Raw genomic sequence first — 8,645 nt, 5'->3', positions numbered from 1 at the left:
TTTACTACAATATGTGTCGCTCCTTTTTAAGACACTTGCGCTTCAATTAACGCAAATGTCTCATACCACGCTTAGAAAATCAACAAACGTTAAGACTCTTGTCAGCAGCCTCATACGGCCCAAAATCGCAAAACAATCCCTCTTCAGCACCGAAAATATACGTATAGTCTTCGAAATAACTGCGAGACGTCGCCAAGTTAAAAGTCGAGACGATGCGAACAAATTGTCCGAACGCGACCACAAAAACCTTACACTCCGTTCGTCGATTGGCCCCGACGAACACATCAGCCATCTTAAACAAACGCAACTTGATCACTCTTTTGATCTTCGAACGTCCAACACAAGGACGAAAACGCGCTACAAAAAAAAATCCGAAATTTTGGTCTAGCACTTCCAGTTGGCTTAAAAATTGTCTCTTGAAAGATGCTCGATTTGTACCATACAAGTCATATAAGCCGAGAACCTATCGCGGGCTTTAAATCGGTACGAATTAGGTAGAAATCGCAACAGGAAAATCGATAGCCGGCTAGTCACCGCACAAACCTTAAAACCGAGAGTAAACCTAGGTCTTGCCCTAAACCCATCGCATTGGTCTCAGACATCTCAAAGACATGATATCTAAATGATACGAGATCCTAAAACATGTCTCTCCGTTCATATCTCAACGTTCCCGAAAGTTTGTAAGAATAAATAATTTTTACGAAAACTCACGTCTCGAACAAACCAACAGATTGAACGCCTCAACGAAGTTAAATATGAGAAGACAACTCATGTTTACTTCAAACCCACTCGAAACAAAGTAACTCAAACAAACACCATTATATATATATAAACCGCATAGCGGTAGGGGTTCAAAGCCACCAACGGCCAGTCCCGATAAAAATAAAAGCGGCCAAAACAGGCCCATACAAAGTTTGAAGGCCACACTCGGCCGGATATATATGAACGAAGGCCACACTTGGCCGCAGAATACTAGATAAGGGAAAAACTTCTTCCCGTCAAACACTAACCTCTCACAGATCAAAGTTAAAATTCCCGGACAAGGAAGCTCTGAATGCATCCGCGGGATAGTTCACTTCCTCATCGTCACCAACAAACTCGATCGTGGTCTCTACGGTATCAGGAGAAACCGGGATGGGATCCCAGAATCCCTGAATCCTCCCGTCGATCGGAGAAATGAGCGTCTCAGCGTGAGCATGATCCTTCATTCCGCCCTTCATTAGCTCCATCTCCCTCTTGAAAACGTAGTCATCCGCCCGCGTCTTCCAAAGGCTCCCAACTGAACCGCGACACTCACGGAAGTCGCCCAGCGAGTTGAAAGCATCCTTGAGGTTCCCATACTCGACCTGGAATTGAGAGGCGCAAGTCTTCATCACCTTGACAATCTCCCTCTTGCCCTTCCGTTCCGCCCTACGAACAGCCCTCTTATGATCACGAGTGAGTTGAGCATCTCGCACCAACATCTCGTCTCGCATGCGAGCAAGATCCTTTTCCGCCTTCTCCGCTTTAAAGCGATAGATCATGGCTTCTCTATGGCTCGCCTCAATGGCCGATTCAAGCAAGTTCAAGCCCTGTAAAACCGATTGATACGTTATAAGCAAAAAAAAAATAATATATATATATATATACACTTGAAACGATCGTCAAAACTCTTAAAGTCTATACCCCGTTGATGATACGAGATCCTTCCACGATGACTTTCGGCCTCCCCGACTCATTCGTGGGTGGAGGAACATCGAAGCCCAAGGGAAGATCAGCGAAGAAATCATCAAAGTCCGGAATAGGGACCTCGCTCGTACCGCTTCCATCCCCGAAAGCAAGGTCCGGATCCCATCCTGGAAGCATGCAATCGTCCATCGAAAACTCAAGGTCACCGAGGTCAATATCTTTCCCCTTCGAAGAATTCAGCCCCGTCGCAACCATGGGAGCAGCGTCGGGACCTTGGTCATCAGGCTCGGAATCACTCCCTGTTTCCCCGCCCAAAGCAGGACTAGGATGCACAAACCTCAATGCCTTTCGAACTCTCTTCGGCGTAAAGGAAGTCCAGAAGAAAGGACCGTTCCAGAGCGGATCCCTCACCGCGATATTGTCCTCAGGAAATGGAGTAAGGGGATTGATGAAGGGACGATCGTTCGGCAACCTCCGGAACAGTGGGATACAACTATTTTCGATAGACGCAGCGTCCACACGAACGAAGAAGAAAAACTTCTTCCACGAGTTGAAGTTCGAAGTAAACCCCTTAACCACTGACATGAAGTTCCGAGGGACCAGCCTGTACTTGTCCGTATCCTTGATGATCTGCAACCTAAGAAGCGCTTCGAAATGATCGACGGTAAGAGAGAGACCATGCTCATAGCTCAGGATTAGGACTCCAATGAGGTGCTGGATGCCAAGGGGATTCAGCTGGCTTATCGCCACCCCGAAACGATCCAACACACGGACGATAATTTCAGGAATCGGAAACCACAAATGACAGCGCACTACGAATGCTTCGTAACAAGTAAAGTAACCCTCCGGGGGACTACTAGCACGCTCTCCTTGACGAGGAACCCTGAACTCCACCGCATCCGAAATATGGTAGAACGACCGCATGACCTCGAGGAATTCGCTAGTACTCCTACTTGGTGCACCTTCCTCGACCGGGCGACGGTTCATGACTGGGAACGATTTCTCTTTGGGAGGCGTGATCGAACCATAACACGCCACCCACCATGCCTCGTTCTCGGCCGGGTCTACCGAATGAGGAACGAATTCTATCTTTGGCACACAGAGCTCTTCAGAAACGTTTGCGGGCAAGGACCCTTTCTTCGAACTCCTCTTCTTACTCGACATCTCGTGTTTTCTTTTTTAATCAAGAAGGAAATGATAGAGAGAAAGAAAAAGAAGAAATAATTTTTCAAGAAACCTCTCTATGAGAATGAGTAAGTGTAAAGGCTGTGAAGAAATTATCTCCCTTCTTATAGGCATGAGAAATTACTATTTACTTGCGGATTTTCGGACACGAACTTCACCCAAATACACCAATCTCGTCCGAACTCGCCATACCGCACGTTGGAATCTCACTAGAAATCCACGATCCTAACGAGCTGGGGGGCTAACTGTTGGGGTCGAAAACGGTTACGACGAAGTTAACGTCCAAATCCCCGCAAAATACAAGTATGTCTTTTCGCAACAAATCATGTTCGATCAAGAGAACGTCGCAACGTATGTTCCCGAGATAAATTTTCGTTTGAATTCTGTTTAGATCAAACATAAGCCATCGGAAACATACTCAGACCAGTTACGGATAGGTCCGAGTATGACGATCGGAACACGGACGAACCAAGCTCGGTCATTACGCTACTACCACACATGCATGCTGTCTGGTCGTTACGTAGCGACTGAGCTTCAGCTCGAGATCGGTCGCTACGGTCGCTACGTAGCGACCGAGCTCGAGCCGAAGTCCGCTCACTACGTAGCGACTGAGTGTTCGTTCCGCTCGGTCGCTAGCGACCGAGCTCTTCCAAAATGTCGATACAACATTAGTCCATGCAGTCTCGTCTACCCTTCGATGCTATCTCCCGAAGACCGTAGCGAACCCATTTCACGTTTCCCGCCATTCTAAGTCATCGATCAAACTTTACCGTAAAAACCGCGGAAAGTTCGTTCTTTATCGAAAGAAGCCGTAATAAACGCTTCGAGTCAGAAGACGGCCCAAAGGGACCTAAGACATGACTCGAGGCCCAACTTACGATTTCTTAACCAACAGCCCATAAGCCGCATGACGGTTTATGCTTGGTTCGCAAGGAAAGATAAATGTCATGTTTCCGTGGATAAATACGAAATTTTGAAGATGATTACGAAGATCGGAAAAAATGGAATATCTCTATTTTTACGCTATGACGGCTTAAGAGCAGAAGAGGAAAAGCGCAAACCGACCTAGGAGCCAGTATATAAGGAGTCCTAGGCGAGAAGCATGGGGGAGACTTTTTCAGAGAAAACTTAGCACTTAGAGCAATTAGGCAACTTTCCGTTTTTGTTATTTCGAGCTGCGACTCAACTAGGTTTTGCAGTCTTAGGTTATTAGAACTAGGAATCTCGCCGACAGCTCTCATAGCCGAGGCTTCTACCTTGTTGTAACGCTCATACGCGAATTCGGAATAAAACTCCTTTTGCTCTCTTTTACTATTTCTTATACTTTATCGTTGTTATTCTTGTGTTCTGATTGCATGGTGTGTGGTATTAGCAGATATCCGGGACCTCTGGGAAATTAGGGTTTTCCTAGTTTCCTAATTTAAACGGAAATCGACAGTGTGAATTTCGGTTCCCACAAAGGATTAGCTTGTTGTTGGGAAGAATGGTGTCCTTTGTTGTTGAAACCAGGAGGAGGGTTTTTCTGAGGCTGATAGCTTCCTTGCTGGTTGTTCCTAGGCTGATAACCACTCTTTTGGTTGTTGGAATAGGATTTCTGTCGGTAGTTGTTGTACTGAAAGTTTGGCTCTTTTTTGTACCAGCTACCATTGTTGTTAATGAAACACAGCTCTTCTTGACCTTCCAAACCCTCAACCTCATGGACAACGGGTGGTGTCTCTTGGTTTGGGTTACCAACAAAGTTCAGCTGCTCTTGGGTGGATTTATCAGCAATGAGTATGTCTATCTTATCTTAAAGAGCCTTGAACTCCTTCCTCGTCTGCTTGTCATCTGTTCTACTGCCTCTATCATGGTCTCCACTGTAGACTGTGTCACTCTTTACCATGTTGTCAACCAGCTCTTCTGCATCTTCGTAAGTTCTTCCCAAGAAGAACCCATTGCTAGCTGTATCCAATCTGGCTCTGTACTTAGGAAGAACACCCCTGTAGAATGTGCCCAGCAAGCTTTCCTTAGAGAAACCATGGTGTGGGTATTGAGCTTGGTAGCCCTTGAATCTCTCTCAGGCTTCACTGAATCCTTCCAAGTTCTTCTGTTGAAAGCTGGAAATCTCATTTCTCAGCTTAGCAGTTCTTGAAGTAGAGAAGAACTTTTCCAAGAATGCTTTCTTGTAGTCATCCCAGGTGGTGATAGAGTCGCTGGGTAGAGACTTCTCCCACTGACGTGCCTTATCCCCCAAAGAGAAAGGGAATAGCTTGAGCTTTAAGGCATCCTCGGACACACCTTGGTTTTTAACAACCAACAGTAGCTGTCGAACCTGTCCAAGTGATCAAATGGGTCCTCCAAAGCCAAGCCATGATACTTGTTGTTCTCGATCACGTTGAGGAGTCCTGATTTGATCTCAAAGTTGTTAGCTGCCACAGCCGGTTCTCGGATTCCCAGTCTATGACCATGAATGTTGGGACGGTCTTAAGTGCCAATGGGTCGAGCTGCTCGCTGTGGGTGTTGTGGAACGTTGTTGGCTCCATTGGCGTTCGCATCATCTTGAGGTTGGTCTCCCATATTAATATCCAATCTCTACAAGTGAGGCTGTTATTCTTCTTCTCTTCTCTTTCTAGCACACTCTCTCTCTAAAGCTCTAATGTCTGCAACTCTGGGAACTAGGTTTGATGGACCCCTGCTCCTCAAGCAAGTGACTAAATCTCAATGTTCAAATCTACTAAGAATTTGGCAACGGCGCCAATTTGATGTTAAGAGTTTTCAAGGCTCCTAAGACAAATGATGTAGTATAAAAGATTGTCGAAACAATTCTAAGGGATTTCAAAGCACTGAGAATGCAAGTACTCACTTAATCTAAGTGCAACCGGTGACTTAAAAGATTTCTAAACTAATGATTAATGCTAATGCAGTTGCGGAATAATAAAAGCGATAAATGAAGTAACTTTCTTGACTAAGGGAAAAGAGAACTCATGGGCATAAGGATTAGACCTTGGGTGATCAAGTTTCGAACTAAGGATGGCAAACGATCAATCAAACTATCAACCTTAAGCTAAGACACAGTTCTAAACAAGCTCTATGTCTAGATGAATGTTCATTTACTAACACATTTCAAACATCAAATGTCTTTGGTTGAATAATATGAAAGCAATCATTACTAACAAGTCAAATGGCTATCTTAGCATCTCTAACAACAAATGTCTTTGACAAAGTATGCTAAAAGCTTAGAAGAGTTGTCTCAGGCATTTCATCAAACACCTTTTGGGTGGAAAATGCCTAAAGATCAGCTTTTGAGAGGCCAACTCAGAAGATGCATTATGAATACTCTACTAGCAAGGACTAAGAATGATCTACACTAAAATATCCTAGCTCTAACCTTATCACCCTTAATCTCCCTAACCCATGAATTCAAAAGGTGATTACTCACTAATCTCCATGATTCCTCTTAAACCCATATTGGATTTCAGATTAATCATGTAGAGAAATACAGAGAATCGATATGAAAACAACAGGATTGCAATAACAAAAATGATCAATTGAATCAAAGAGATGAACTTTCCAAGAGGTTTTTGGTGGTTTTTCTTAAGATCAAAGATAATCAGCCTCCAATGGCTTACAAAAAGTACTTAAACATAGGTTTAGAAAGTGTAAAACGTGCATAACAAATGACCAAAAGGCCCTTGATTAATCATAAGTTCGACCAACTAATTGAAGCGCAGCGACCTCGGCACGTCGCTCCGGGAGGTCGCTCTGGGTGTTGGGAGCGACCTCAGGTAGTCGCTGTGGGACGTCGCTCCTGGCTTGTTCGTCGCTCTCAAATCGACACTAACCGAGCGACGTTTGGGTGTCGTTGTGGTGACGTCGCTCCCAGCTCGACAAACCCGAGCGACCTCCGGGTGTCGCTGTGGTGACCTCGCTCTGGAATCGACACAACCCGAGCGACCTCGGGGTGTCGCTGTGGTGACCTCGCTCTGGAGCTGGAGCGAGTTCATGGCGTCGCTCCGGAAGGGTCGCTCCCATGCACTGCTCGTCCAATGATCACCTTTATCACCTCTTTTGAGCTCCAAATGCACTCAAATGTCTCCAAGAACTCCATGTGATACTCCAATACCTAATAAAGACTCATGTATGGAAAATGCAACCTAAACATGGCTAAATCCTAGTCTATATGATCAAAATGCACATGGGTGAATGAATAACACAATGGAAATATGCAAGATATCAGCATGTAAGATTTTTATAGAAAGGTTTTTTGGCTGGGGTTTCCTTTGAAGGAAATTTGTTTTGGGGTTTTTTCCATGAATTATCACGTCTTCTAAAACTCTTATAGTTTCTGGAATGTTTTCTAGGCTTATTTTTAGAATTTTAGAATAGTAGTGTTTGTTGCGATCTCCTACACAGGATTTACTACCATGATTGGGGTCTATTTCAAATTGTTTACAGAATGATCCTAATTCTACTTTCGTTCTTTTGAGTTCCCATTTAAGATGTTTCTGGAGTTTCAGGTCTTGGCATATCCTAACACCTTCTTGTTGAACAATACTGATCAACTCTCCATAAGTGAAATCATCATAATCTATTATTTGGGTTCCCATGGAATCTCTAATTTTCTTTCTAACTTTGTCTCCTAAGAGAGTAGGAAGGCCTGCTAGGAATTTTTCTTTCCAAAAAGGTTGGTTAGAATCCTGACGGTGTAAGACTCTAGTAAGAAATGTATTTTTGTACCATTGGAAATCACTTAGTTTTTTGCATTTAAGATTTGAAAGGAGTTCAACATTTTTATCTCTAAGGACCGAGGGATCTCCAATAAAATGCAAGGTTATGGCTATGACTAAAGTATCAACAGCATCTTGTTGAGGATTTCCGAGATTATCTAGGATTGGCACATTATCTTCATCCATTTTAATTGAATCGAGGATTTCTGTTCGTTGCTGATTGGTTAGGTAATTATCCCACCATCCTTTAAGCTGTCCCGAAAAACCAGCTTTGAGGAGTTCAGCTACGGTTTTATCTTCATTTCCTATTTGGGTTCTATAGGCGTTTGCGGCCATTATCATTTTTTGGAGAAAAATTAAAATATTATATTCAGATATACCATCAATATTCCAGTCATAGACTGATGATGAGTTAAGCCTAGATTGCTCTATTGGTTGGATATGTCCTAGATCAGGGGCTGAGATTAATTGACCATCTTGATGGTTTTGCCAATCAAGACGGTTTATTTTTGGGACATAATTTTGATCAGAGCATTCACTAATGTCTGAATCATTGGCTAGAGTGTTTATTTGGATTTTGGAAGTAGGAGTGTCGGGGATATCAGAAATATGTGGCATGCTACTATCTCCTATTTCAGCTTTACTTAATTGACTTTGGAGAGCACGAATGAATTCTAGGTTTGTGTCTTGGTAAGTTTTGACACTTGAATTGGAAATTTGGAATGGTTTAAACATGGGACTTTTGTTTTTCTTTTCAGAAGGAGAACCATTGGAATGGGGTTTTGATTTTGGATTGATTTCTCAATCCTATCAAGTTGCTTGCTTATTGTACCAAGATTAGTGTTTGAAAAATTGTTTTGAACAATGATATTTTTTACATTACTTTATCATCTTCTTGAGGTCGTTTAAAAGGAATTGCTTCAATTGGGGTTCCTAACCAATCTAGTTTTAGCCCTTGGGGAGGAGGATGGTTGGAGCGAATAATTTTACCATTAGCAAGATTTTCCCATTCAGGAGTTTTATTGCGACTGGTTATTGGATTCACTGTTTTAGAAAAAGGGAAAATTATATTGTTCTTAGAAGCAT

At 43.3% G+C, this 8,645-nt stretch overlaps 1 non-coding gene across 1 annotated transcript; it reads left to right on the top strand.

Annotated features, from left to right (window-relative positions):
- Positions 1-4,865: 4,865 nt before the first annotated feature.
- LOC125586656 lies at positions 4,866-4,972 on the top strand. The gene has a single exon (XR_007323192.1). It is a non-coding gene; the product is annotated as a small nucleolar RNA R71 (small nucleolar RNA).
- Positions 4,973-8,645: the final 3,673 nt, after the last annotated feature.

This window comes from Brassica napus, chromosome C4, assembly GCF_020379485.1.
Source record: "Brassica napus cultivar Da-Ae chromosome C4, Da-Ae, whole genome shotgun sequence".
NCBI lineage: Eukaryota > Viridiplantae > Streptophyta > Magnoliopsida > Brassicales > Brassicaceae > Brassica > Brassica napus.
This window is presented reverse-complemented; position numbering and strand designations above follow the sequence as displayed.